The 12,110-nt window shown below is 44.8% G+C and overlaps 2 long non-coding RNA genes across 2 annotated transcripts in view; both read right to left on the bottom strand.

Annotated features, from left to right (window-relative positions):
• Positions 1 to 2,697, bottom strand: part of LOC120601251 (uncharacterized) — a 3,454-nt gene extending 757 nt beyond the window's left edge. Inside the window, exons 1-2 of the long non-coding RNA XR_005652412.1 lie at positions 2,468 to 2,697; positions 2,152 to 2,216 (exon numbers count right to left, since the gene is read on the bottom strand). This is a non-coding gene — a long non-coding RNA (uncharacterized LOC120601251). The remainder of the gene's footprint in view (positions 1 to 2,151; positions 2,217 to 2,467) is intronic.
• A 2,425-nt stretch (positions 2,698 to 5,122) lies between these two features.
• Positions 5,123 to 6,231, bottom strand: LOC120601252 (uncharacterized). The gene is made up of 3 exons (XR_005652413.1): positions 5,852 to 6,231; positions 5,470 to 5,584; positions 5,123 to 5,347 (listed from the first exon to the last, which is right to left on the bottom strand). It is a non-coding gene; the product is annotated as an uncharacterized LOC120601252 (long non-coding RNA).
• Between the last annotated feature and the right edge of the window lie 5,879 nt (positions 6,232 to 12,110).

Genomic DNA, 12,110 nt, shown 5'->3' with positions numbered 1-12,110 from the left:
CACCTTCACCACCATCACCCCTATCCTCACCATCATCATTCTCCTTTGCCTCCCGCTATGAGGTTTGACAATCATCCATCAGACCACATGCTGGGAGCTATAACAAACTAGTTGCATGCATGCTTTCCCCCAGAGCTATGCAATACAAGGCAGAATGAAAGTTCATTCATTCATTCATTTATTACTTCATTTATCAATATATTAATTCTAAGGTTATTGGAACCCTATTCTGTATTAGCATGAGGGGTACAGGTGGAACAAATAAGAAATAGTGTCTGTACACAAGGAACACCTAGTCTAATGGCAAAGAAGAAAGGCATGAATTATAATTCAAGTGCTTAAGAGAAAATTGGTTCAAGATTCTAATTAAATAAGAAAGCAATAGGTAATCATCCTTGGCCTCCTGTCACTCATCCTCCATGTCCAATCATCACTAAGGCTACACAGTTTCTCTTTTCATTATGACTTAAATCTGCCCCTCTACCCTGATTCAGGCCCTCCTAGCTTTTGCAATAGCCTAAAAACTGGTCTCCCTGCCTCCACTCCTGCCTCTCATGCTCCCTTCCTCCCAGTGCAACCAAACTGATCTTCCCAAAGTGCAAACCTGAAGAAGTCACTCAGTTCACTGACTAACGACCCTCTTGTCCTCAGGCCCATGTTCTGGGTCAGACCAGGCTTCACTCAGCAGCTCACAACTGACACTCTCGGGTGGGCCCGATACTTGTTACCCTGCCCTGCTCACTGCTACCTGGGAGAGCCAGGCACTGCCACACCCTGAGGCCTTGCTCACATGGTGTCCCTCCCGCCCCACTGGCTACCTGACAAAATCCCATCCCCACTAAAGGTCCAGCTCAGTGTCCACATAAGTGACACACCCCAACACCTTTCTTCTCGTGAATTCATCGCGCTTTGACGATAACATTTTAAAAGTTTTGTCATAATTATTTGTCTAAATATCTCTTTTCCTTTCTAGATTTGGAGGTCAAGGCCATCTCCCCAGAAAGCAGGCAGATGCAGTAATGGCTGATGGAAGGGATGGTGAACGACAAACTGCCTATTTCAAAACTGTACCAACGAGTCCCCTCGAAGTAAGTGAGATGCTCTACAATGTGACTATAAGCTCTGAGTCTAAAACCACTATCCTTCCTTCACATGAAGCTGACACAACAACATGTGGTTTGTGGAGATGTCCTGGAATGAGAAGGAATTTGCCCTGGACCAGCTATGCTCCTTGGCCACTATTTGTGTGACCACTGTCATGCATAGGTGAAGACTAGATGGGGTCAGTAGAAGAGGCCTACTAAGTCCTGCCCATTTTGCTTCTATTTACTTCATTAGATTAATAGAGATTATTATCCCTCTTTTATAGGTGAGCAAACAGCCTCCCTGGAGATTAAGTTACCCAAGGCCACACTAACTGTGGTAAGTACCAGAGCTGGGATTTGAACCTATGACTGTCTGAAACTCCACCTTCTGAGCTTTCGCCATCACTCTGGGCTGCCTCCCACTAGCAGTGGGAGGGGGAGGCATGTGGCCAACGCAGGGACAGCTGGGATAACATTGCCTCTGCATCCTGTAGGGCCGACGCTCCGTGAACACTGGTTTTTATTTACCTTATATGGTGAAAAGAGAGATGCCCATTTTTTTCCCATTTCTGTAGACTAACAGACGGGTGCTAATTTGGTAAGTGCAAATTGTCTGGCTTCAGTTCTACCCGCCATCTGCCTGCTTGAACTAGTGAAACCAGGGTGACTTGTAATTATGCCCAGTTCTCTTCCCAAGGTCCTCCCATCCCTTCAGATAAGTTTATCCTTTTCCTATTTTAAGAAAGAGCTTCACATAGCAGGGCATTTATGGAACACTTCCAAGTACTGGAGTAGAAAGTGATATTTGAAGCCAAACCAATCACACAGACAAAACCCTTAAACTAGATGCCAGGTGACCCGGGCTGGGCCCACTCCTCCCAGGCTCGATGGCTGAGCAACAGGAGACAAGTCACTGCAACTCTCTGGACCTCAGTTTCTCTTCCAGGTCACTGGCATTTGGAGTCCCCCGAAAGAGGAAGTGGCGCTTTGCTGTTTGTGTGGCGGGCCAGCTGCTGCTGCTGCTTCGTGAAGATCACATTTAAAGGGATCATCCCAAACGTCTCACCCTCATCCTCCAGAAGCAGCTCTTCGAACTCCACATCAAAGATTCCCCCTGTTTCCCGACCCCTGCTAAAAATACAAAGCTGAATATCATCTTATTCGTACTGGAGCTAGGACATAGCTGTTTGACGCTTCACTTCCCTTCTCTCTGCAACATCCTCCCCTGACGTCCAGCCCCCACCAGGTTTTAAAAACTACAGCGTGCGGAAATGATAAGCAGGTCATAAGGCTAAGAAAAGCAATTTACCCAGCCCAAAGCACGTCATTTAAACCCAGGCGCCACTCATTCTAATCCAAAGAAGTCCTTTCCATTCATTTACCTATGGCTGTCTTCTCCTCTTCCTGGAGGCTGCATCTGCAGGAGATAACCACCCACCTGCCAGAGAGGTGGGCATCCCCTTCAGTGTATGGGCAGAGTTTTGCTACTTGGGAGGCGGTTGAGCAGAAGCGTGCGAGGCCCATGGGAGCAGTTTTCTGCCTGTCCCGGGAGGAAGGGAGGCTTCCCTGTGTGCCACTCCCTCTTTTCACCCCCTCCTCTCACCAACCCCAGTCACACCTCTACCCCTTTCCCCCATGCTGGTGACTGGCAAATGAGCCAGCCCCGCTGCCGGCAGCCAAGTTAATTTAAAAGAGTCTCCATGACAAAACTAAGAGGGAAAGTTGGCTGTTTAATTTGGTGGTTTTCTTTAGCGATCCTGAAATGTCTGACATCTCGATGTGTGGTGTTTGCGAACTTAAATATGTCGCCTCTGGACCAGCCATTCCTCAAGGAACATCTGCTCTCCAGAAGATCAGAAGTGAGAAACCGCAAAGTTGCATTACTTATCTTTCCCTAAAGAAATGAAAGGTGTTTTTCTCCCACTCAAAGTAACAGCTAGTTCTCCACTCCACATCAAAACTCCAGCCTTTGGCAAACACATCTTAGTGCTTCCAAGTCTAAGCTTTTGGTGCAGACACAAAAAGTGACAGGGCGGTGCCCCGTGCGCAGTCCTCAGTTCCCAGCTCGCCCACAGCTGATGGCACAGAGGCACATGGCCTGACATGGCTAAGCAGAAATTTCCAAGGAATTTGAGACCGGTTCAATTTTTTCAGGTCTCTTGAATGGAGGATACATAAGTACTAGGGAGATATGGCGAGGCCCCTCCCACCGCGAATTGAGCAGTTGAGAAGAGCAAGCTGCAGAGGAAGAATGAAGCGGATATGCAGAGAGAGGGGCTGAGCCAAGTGGCTGTGTGAAGGCTGCCTGAGTCCCACTGGCTTGGCTTTCAAGTTCTAGCGTCCCAACTCTTCTGAGCCTCCCCTGAAATGCTGCCTTTAGGAAGTCCCCTACTCTTAAACTAAAATCTCTCTATCCCTTTCCCTTTCTCTAGAATTCTGGTCTCTGATCCATGAACTAAAGATTTAGAAGTCCTAAGAAATACTGTTAGGATGGGGCTTTATAACATGCAAGGGTTTTTTTATCTCCTGAACTGGGAAGCAGCATAGGGAGGAAGAGGAGGGGACCTGAGTGAGAGGTGATATTGCCAGAATTTAACAACTGATTGATTGAATGGGAGGCAGGTGTTAGGAAGATGGCTGAGAGTTTGAGCCTAAGTGGCTAGAAAATTGACAGTGTCCTTCACACGGAGGGAGGGGAATGAAAGGGGGAGCAGGCCTCTAAGGGAAGATGCTGCTGCGTTATGCACAGACACTGAGTTCTCGCCTCTCCGCCCTGGCTGGAGACTTTGGGCAGCCCGTGCCCCCCTGGCTGAGTGTGAGACATCAGGGCTGGGCTGCTCCTGCCCATCCACAGGCTGTCAAGAGGATCCTGGTCTGAGTGGACCCCAAAGGCTTCTGGATCACAGGCTTTCATCTCCTGGTCTGCCCGACGGCTTGGATACAACAGTCATTTCCGGTGTTTACTTTCAGATCTGTCTTCTGATACTTTCTCTCCGCACTTTTCCTACCAGCACCTGTCTCATCTATTCCCTGTGCCAGTCTCCCCGTCAGTGGTCTTTCTTTCCTTCTTTTCATATCCCAAAGCTGAGAGATCTTATTTTAACCAGAAGAAGAAAAAGTTACAGACTCTATCTACAGTAGCTTCCAGCAATGTGTGCACGAATGCGCATGCACACACACAAACACACAGGCATTTATTTTCTCTCTCTCTCCCCTGTCCCTCTCCATCAGAAAGACTCCTCCAGTAACACACTTCGCCTAGAGTAAAACTTACAAAGGTTTTCAGCCACTCCAGAAAAAGCGATGGCAGATCACGTGTGGATGCCCTTGTTGTTTTACCCCTTGGCTCTCCAGTCTGAGGTAGTGTTCCCTACCTGACAGGGATCACCACCAAACACCTAGCACATCCACACCGCATACCATGCACCACGCTCAGTCACGAATGCACATCAGCTTTTAGCAGCCTTCCTGCAAAGCCCTGCAGCTGCTTTTGCATTTGCTGGCTATAGGCAAGAGAGGGAAATATGTATTCAATCTAATTCTCTCCTGTCTCAGCCTCTGTTCTCTAAGGACCTATTGGATATCAATCCCAGCTTCTAAAAAGGGAATCATGATTGAAATTTCTCAGCCAAGAAAACTGAGTCACCTTGGGGTTAAGGGCCCTAGGTTCTCTTTTCAAAAAGCCTTCAGCACTCACAGCCTGAGGATCTTTGGGTCCTATTCTCTGGCTCAGTGTGCATCACACATTTTTGATGGCTGCTCCATCCATAAAACTTTTCTGAGCATCCACCCCGAGTATGAGCATATTTATTTACTTACAAATTCTAAGCATGTACAACTACATATACATTATGCACCATACAAATAGATAGACTCACTATAAAAGATATAATAGACATACTCAAAATATAGAAATTTAAAAAGGAGGAGATAAAGAATAAACATAACTGGAAGGTTCACGGTAGACTTCCTACACCTAGCGGATCACTTTGTACGACTCCTGGCACACATGGCCACCTCGAAGACTCGCTGTGCTTGCCCATCAGCTGCTCCACTGTGTAAACTCTGTGGCAGGCATTGCTACTGCTCACCAACACCACCAGTCACCCCTTCCCTTCCAGACACAGGGGAGAACTGCACTCCCCAGCCCTTGAAGGTAGGAGTGGCTATGTGACTTGCATATCTAATAAACAGCTCATTTCTGCTTAGAAGCATCATGGACCATGATTCTCTGTGTTCTCTCTTCTCATGCCACAAAAATCCTGTCGAAATGTAGTGTCATAAGATGGTCATCTGGGAATCCTCAAGTGGTTAAGTGAGCAGACACTGCTGACCACGTTGCATTTGAAGTTTAGGAGCTGTTTGTTATTACAGCAAAACTTACCTTATCTTGACTGATAGTATTTGTGGAGACCCAGATGCCATCATGGTCATGGGGCTGACCGCTTCCAACTAGTATTGCTGAGAGGGTACTCCTTGGTAATGACAGCCACCGTGCCCTGGAGGGAGGAAGAACAGGGAACTGGGCATAGGATGGAATCAAGACATAAGAAATGGCCCAGAGTCTAAATCAGGGGTCGGTCCCTAACCCCTGGGCTGTGAACTAGTACCAATCAGTGGCCTGTTAGGAACCAGGCTGCACAGCAGGAGGTGAGCGGCAAGTGAGCGAAGCTTCATCTGTTTTTGCAGCCACTCCCCAGCACTAGCATCACCACCTCAGCTCCACTTCAGATCATCAGGCATTAGATTCTCACAGGAGCACTGACCTCTGGTGCCAAAAAGGTTGGGGACCGCCAGTCTAAAGAGCAAACTTGGAGGCCAGGAAGACAGCATCTGGGTGGACATGTGAAGGAATTGATGAGCAGTCTCTTCTCTAATCCAAAGTCCATCCCTGAACTGGGCTAAAGATCTCTAACTCAGAGAGTGAAAAATGACTCTCTTTTCCTGGCTTCTGCATGCCCAGTGTCTTCCTAATAGAAAGGAGTTCAATTTGGGGCCAAATACATAAATCCTTCTCCCTGAGGCTACTCTTTCGGCTTCTAAGGCAGTGGATCTTTGTCTTTAAGCAAATTTCAGGGGAATTAAAGTCGAAAATCACTTATATCACGGAAGCTACCTTTCCGTGGAATCTAAAGCATTGACAGCCCTGCAGATTGGCTGATGCAAGGACTGCTCATGAGTCACACCATGGGTCCTAAGTGGTTAAGAAGGGGAGCTGAGGAATTTGGAATTCTCTTTGAAACCTGATATATGGTTGAATGTCTTGGTCCAACTGCCCTCACGGAAACTAAATAACAGCAACTTAGAACAGGCAGAATTTTCTTTGTTCTGCATAACAGTCTGCACATCTTGGGCTGGTAGGCGACTCTGCCGCACGGTATAGTTTCTGATCCATTCCACCTTTCCCCTCTGCTGCCTTTACCACTGAGCCTCCCTTTCATAGTATAAGATGGCTGCTCCAGTTATCACCTTCAGGTCCACTTTCCAGACAATAGGACTAGACGCGCACTCTTCTGGCTTATGGTATGGGCATAAGCCAGAAGTTGCACACATCACTTCTGCTCAGATCTCGTGACCAGGATTTAGTCGCATGGCTGAACTTAGCTGCAAGGAAGGCTGGGAATCTACTTCCTAGTTAGATGGCCACTGACCAGCTGAATTTTGGACATGCTATTATTAGAGGAAGAAGAGGAGAAGAAACATTAGTGGACAACTAGCAGCCTCTGGCTTCTCAGGGTGCTCTACGGCCTTCTTCAGGAAGCTTCTCCTGTGCCCTGGCCCGTGAGCTCCCACAGTACCCAGCACTGCTGGCCATAGCACTCACCCACGTGAACTGTAAATGCCCACCTGCTCTTCCCTATGCACCACTAGGCGAAGCTTCATGAACAGAGAGGCTGTGTTTATTCTGTTTACCCTTATATCCCCAGGCTCCGGCACTTAGTAGGTGCTTAATAAATATTTATTGACTAAGTAAATGAACAGATGATTCTGTGAAAAGCCAGTAATTATTAATCTTTCGCTTTTTTCTGCTTTTCCCTCTTGTACGGCTCTCTGGTTCTGCCTCCCTTTCCATCTTTCTTTTCCACGTCTAGGCCAGGCTCACTCTGGCCAGGCCAAAAGTTTGGGCTTTTGTGATGCACGATTGTGAGGAAGAAAGAGGAGAGAGGACAGAAGCAGAAAGCTAAGGTTGGAAGGACATTCTTTGAAGGACTGTGAAAAAAGTGGCTAGGGAAGAAAAGTAGATTTAAGAAGTACCCCCGTGGACATCGTGGCATTAAGAAATGTAAGAACAGGACAGAAATTATTTGAAACATTTTTTAATTTGTTAGACTGTGTTTCCATGACCCAGACGCTGCCTTGTGACTAGACAAGCTGTGGCTCAGAAGAAAATGACTCATAACACCAAGAAAAGAGAGAAATGTAAATCTCAGAAAACCTTCTTACCAACATTTCTCTCCTGCTTTGAATCCTTAGGAGAAATAAACAATCTTACCAAAGATCTCAGTATAATATATAATAGTGATTTTCAAACTTTCCAGGTTGTTTCCAAGCCTAGAAGCCATGATGTCTTCCGTATAGCCCCATGAGATATTTATATTTTTAATTCCATTTTATAAATCAAAAACAAAATATTTAGTAGGAGACAATATGATTATATCGTATGTATGAAATATAATATCACAACCAGGCATACATATCCAAAAATAATAGTTGTCAAATTAAACATAAAAAACCCAGTTCTAAATTTCCCTGTTAATACCCATTTGCTACTGGTTCATCTTTTTTTTTTGCGATTGTCTGTGCTTGCTGGTATATAAGCAATAGCAAAAACCAAAGGCAAAGTTTATGGGAGAAAAAGAAAACTGAAAATAGAGAAGATTCTATGCATTAACTAAACGTTTCTGTAAATTGGGAAAATACTCGTAGACTGTAAGCTCTACACAGGAAGTGGCATTGGCCATCCTGTTCATTGCTCTGCTTCAGTTCCTAGTACACTGTCTGGTATCTTCTAGAAACAAAACAAATATGAGTGACCTATCTTTCATTTTATCTGTGGAGCCTCTCATTCCAGCTGGAACATAATTTGAAACCTATTCGGTAACAACAGTGCTCCTTGTCATTTTTTTCTTGATGAACTCTTTTTTTGTTGGTAAACATGTACAAAGTTACGGGGCCACATTAGCTCTTACTGCTCCTGAAAGATTGAATGACTCACTCAATATGCACGAGATCATAATCCCAGCTGTCTGTGATTTTGGATGTGACTCTGAATAAGTGGACTTCTTCTGAGTAAGATTTGTGGGAAGGTTCTTGTTGTTTTGTTCAAGATTATAGAACATTAAGATGATAACCATAAAATATGACATTGTTATTTATATTTGCAAAGTCCAATATACTTGGGTTTTAAATTTTTTCTTCTTGTTTTAGTCATTTATTTCTTTTTTATTAATTTATTTTTAATTATATAAGTAGTACATTACTGATGCTTTATAATGATTAAAATCTAGACAATAAAAACCAGAATCCCCTTAATTACTATCTGAAAGCCAGTCCACTCCTCAAAGGTAAAAACTTTTTCCTGGTTTGTATCCTTCCAGATCTTTCTGTACATTTTTACATATGAATATATATGCACTTAGAGACATCTATATTTTTATTTTTCCCTTGCTTTTATTTCTATAAATGGTATACTGTGGTGACTTTTGCCAGTGACTTGCTTCTTTCTTTTGGAATGTGCCTTAAATCTCTTATATCTGTCCGTATAAATATACCTGCATGTTTAACCATTTATGGTATTCCACGATACAAGTGTACCATAGCTTACTCACCTAGTCTGCTACTGCTGGACATTTAGATGATTTTTAATCTATTGCTTTAAATAAAATGGCAATAGGCACTTTTTGTGTGTGTACTTCACTAGAGACATATGAAAATATTACTCTAAAAAAGATAGTGAGAAATGGGATTGCTGGGTCAAAGGGCATGAACACTTAAAGTTTTCATAACCACTGGCAGTGTTCATACCAATTTATCCTCCCATGAGCATTGTATGAGAGAACCTGTTTCCCTAAACTCCTGCCATCACCATCGTACTTTAAGATGATTGCCAACCAGATGAGTGAACACAGTTTGCCATCGTTACTTTATTTTTCCCTACAGTGTCTCAAATGCTGACGGTCAACTACGTTGCTGCTATTCAAGATGGTTTTCCTCACTCCTTTTTATTTCTTTCCCTCCCCCTACATAAACAAGGAGACATAACCTAAGCAGATGGTAGTGGCAGAGACTGCTAGCTGTCCACCAAATCTCTTAGTTTGGACACACAGTTAGACTACCTTCCCCAGACTTCTTTGCAGTTAGATAGCACCTTGTTACTGGGTTCCGGCCATGGAAACGTAAGTGGAGTGATGGGTACCACTTCCCAGCCTGGCCTGTGAAAACTTGCCACACTCTACCTTCCATGCTCTGGTCCCTTCCAGGCATCGTGAGCCTGGAAGCTATGTGTTGTAGATGGCAGAACCACAGGAGAAAAGATGCCTGCTCCTTGAATAACTGCTTGGGGAAGAGATATCCACCGATGCAGAATACCTGTTTCAGATTTAATGTAAGCAAGAAACAAGCTTCTATCATGTTTGAGCATTTTAGGATTTATTACAGCAGCCATCACTATGCTAATACAATGCAGTGAGGATTGACTCATTGAAATGATCATGGGTGCTGTAAAAAAAAAAAAGATGCAAAAAATCAGGGAACAGTTCCCTGGACATTTAGGGATATCTCCCAGGACAGAATACTCCATCTTAGAAACACTAAATAATTAGGAGCTAGCTGAAGGCAGAAAACCCTGGAATATTTCACAGGTTAGCTAGGAAAGGGATTTTATCCATTTTTCTGGCCCTCCCTGTGGTCTGACAATCACCACGTACTGGGGAGACTCTGTTTTTGGTCAGTGCTTCGGGCCTGGAGGACTCTGTTCCCTCGGAAATGTTCTGTCAGCTATCGTGGTCAATTACTGCAGAGAGTCTAAATGCTGCAGAATTGTTACATCCAAGGTCAAAGACTACCCAGAATGCCATTTACTGTTAGAATGCCACCCACAAGCGCGGGGCCATGGGGTGAAGCTACCATATGGTTACCAGGTTACCTGTTGAGGTTGACTATAGAGAAGAGAAATTGCCTTAGGTAGGGTCATACCCAGCATTTCTTGTGAAGCATAGCAGTCTCGGCCGGGAGGCTATCAAAGCTATTTGCGCAGGCTCTTGTCCTATGGTTATGAAAGAAAACCAACCCACCCCTCCAGGTGACTTGTCACCCACCAACCCCTTCCCCATTCTATATAAGAATTGAGGTGAAAGTCTTCATATCCTGGTCACATTCCAATAATGGTAAAAAGCAGTCTTTGTCTCTAGCTACCACAGGGAGGGGAGAAAAGAGACTTTGAAAGAGGCTCACCCATGAGTCAGATGTAAAAGTTAGAAAAGATCAAGAAGCCAGGCTGCCCAGCTTCTTCCACCAAAGCAGCAGTTTCCAAACAATGAAATGAAGCAGGAAAAGAGATGCAAACCTGGCCGAAGGCAGAGTCCCTTCTGCTCACTCATGTCCATTTCTGTCTGGGACCCTTGGGCTCCCAGAGCTCAGCTTGAAAAGCATCTCTCTGAAGGTTCTTACAGATGGTCCATCCAACGATCTAGCAGGAGGCACTCTCCAGAGTGTGTAGCTCCACACTCAAAGGTAGTATACCAGCAAACCTGGACCTGGGAATCTTAACATGGGCCATAAAGACAGGAGGGCAGAGACTGTTGCTTTTTGTCTATTGTATTCCCAGTACCTGGCTTGACATTGGGCACATAAGAGGCACTTAACATCCTGGGTATGCGAGAATGAAAGAAGCTTGGTCTTCGTGTTACAATCAGCAAGAGTTATAGCATATTGGCCATATACCACTTTACAGTTTACAGAGCACTTTCCTTTATACTGCCATCCGATCCTCAGAATCTACTGTGATCTAGTCAAGACAGTGATTATCATCCTTTTAGTGGAAATTGAATTTCAGAGAGGTCAGGTGACATGCTCAGGGTCACACAGCTAATCAAGGGCAGTTGCAGGACTGGAATCACATCTTCAGGCTCCACGCGCCAATGCGATTTGAACTACCCTCACGGCTGAGATTCTTAGATGCTCCCACCATGATGGCCGTAACCATTGGTGGTGATGCTGGTGTAATATTCATTAAGATCACAGCCATGTGCAAAGCATATGAAGACTCCAGGTTGACCGTAAGTAACACAAGCTTGTTAATGAGCTCACATGGCTGCTGGTTCTTTCTCTTGACACTGAGAAGAGGCGATCCTTGCTCCACGAGCTCAGATCACAGACACCATACCAAATAGTCATCCTAAATGTTCATTTAGGGATCTCTGGAGCCATGTGGAGCTGGTTTCATGACCTTGAAACCAACTTAAACTCCAAGTCCTACTTCATACGGGAAGTCATATCTAGAAGTGACTCTAACTTGGTAAGAAGCATGAGTCTGTAAACTGCAATTCCTGGTCCCTGGTATAAATCATGAACTTGGTCTGCATAACTCACAGGTTGCTTATTTGGTGTTCAGTGACCTGAAGGTTAAACAAGTCCCCACCAGCAAATTGCTGAGGGCTACCCTATTTAGGCTCCCACGACCTGCTCGCTACTCTTAGAATCACCTTTCACCATAAGCCCTGAGAAGTTCACCTACCTCTAAGTGAGTCCATGAGCAAGCATGAGCAGGAAGCATGCAAACAGAAGGGTCTGTGCAAGAGAGAACAAACAGCCCAAGTCAGGGGACTTTCTGCGACTTCTAGGTTGCCCAATTTATTCTCCTTGTATAAAATAGGGAAAATAACTCCTTCCCAGGAATGGTCGATGCTATGAATGCATTTGCACTTGCAGAAAACTGAGTCTTAACAATAAAGCAGTATGTTTGGCCTTCGAGGTCTTTCCTTCTTTTGTTCTTCAAATCCCTCCTCTACTTAATTTTTCCATCTC

The sequence above is a fragment of the Pteropus medius genome, unplaced genomic scaffold (assembly GCF_902729225.1).
Source record: "Pteropus medius unplaced genomic scaffold, Ma_sr-lr_union100, whole genome shotgun sequence".
Classification (NCBI taxonomy): Eukaryota; Metazoa; Chordata; class Mammalia; order Chiroptera; family Pteropodidae; genus Pteropus; species Pteropus medius.
This window is presented reverse-complemented; position numbering and strand designations above follow the sequence as displayed.